Source organism: Gossypium arboreum, chromosome 7, assembly GCF_025698485.1.
Source record: "Gossypium arboreum isolate Shixiya-1 chromosome 7, ASM2569848v2, whole genome shotgun sequence".
Taxonomy (NCBI): domain Eukaryota; kingdom Viridiplantae; phylum Streptophyta; class Magnoliopsida; order Malvales; family Malvaceae; genus Gossypium; species Gossypium arboreum.
The window spans coordinates 101485582-101487175 of NC_069076.1; positions in this window are offsets into that span (position 1 = coordinate 101485582).

The following is a 1594-nucleotide window of genomic DNA, read 5'->3' on the forward strand; positions in this document are numbered from 1 at the left end:
CAATATTTGCTCTAAATTCTTCAAATTTCTTGTTTACTTAATTACATCAACTGGAGTTCTGTGAAATTTCATCGATCCATACCTTGAGGCATCGGGGTGCAGGTTGAGGAATTGGGGAGGTGGGGAGGTCGTACATTTGGGTTCGTCGAACGAACTCGATGTACCATGCACTCATCATTTGGAGAAAGGCTTCCGATCCCTTTCTCCTCCTCCACGACCAACAAGAGGAGGTGGGTTTTCAGTCACGCTGCCCTTGATCAATGGCTGCCCCTTCAGGAAGCTGGCGCATTACTCTCTACTTCATCTGCCACACTGGATCGGGATCCATTTACTATATAAAAATCATTTAAAAGGTCAGAAGTCGTCACACTATCACAATTCATACATATGGCATGTATAGCAAAATCCGTACATACAACACGTAGTCCGAGAACCGACTAAACCTGCTCGATACCACTAAATGTAACGCCCCACGCCGAGACCGTCACGAGTCGAGTATGAGGTGTTACTAAGCTTAATTTAACATATTTAGAACTTTAGATTATTTATTTCTACATTCGCAGCTTTTAAGCTACTTGCATCACAGTCACAAGAAAAATCATATCTCGAGTTACGAAACTCAAAATCAAGATCCGTAAATTTTCCCTGAATCTAGACTCATATACCTATTTACTAATTTTTTTTTAGAATTTTTGGTTGGACCAATTAGTACAGTTTATTAGTTAAAGTTACCCCTGTTTCAGGACTTGACTGGTCTGACCTCTGTTTACTACGAACCATATTTCTCTCTGTACAAAATTCATATGAATATGAGATTTATTTATTCTGAAAATAGACTCAATAAGGATTCTGATAATATAAAATACACTACCTAATTATATCTTTACAATTTATGGTGAATTTCTAAAGTTGGAACAGGGGATTCAGAAACTGCTATGACCCTGTTTCACTAAAATTCTAATATCTTCTAACATATAATTCCTTTACTTGTTTCATTTGTTTCATGTGAAACTAGACATAATAAGCTTCAATTTGATATGTAGTCCATCACCAAATTCAATTTCTATGATTTTTAGTAAATTTTCAAACTCACGTCAGTGTTGCTGCAGTATTCTGTTTATGGCAAATTTCATCCCTTTTATGAGTTTTTATGCACTAAGTATCTTATTAATTTTCCTTAACATCAAATATAATCTAAACTAACTATTTTCATAATTTATCATTATCAAGCATTTCCTCAACCATTCCATCACCATACCATAAGATCATTTACACAAAAAGGTATATTGCTATACATGCCATACTTAAATTTACAGGCCATTTACCAAAAGTCTTCTGGATAGTGTGACTGAGCCTTCGACCTATCCCGACTCCTGAGCTGGCTTGTCCAAAACTACAATGAGTAAGAAGGAGGGAGTAAGCATAAATGCTTAGTAAGTTCATATGCAAATAATAAGTAACATAACAAACAGTCATACCAATCAACATTAGCATGCATCACTAAAACACGTATCACATTTCTAATCATTTTTCATCATCTTATTACCTTATAGTGGTTGTATCAATACTCAACCCGAGGGTTAAATACATACCT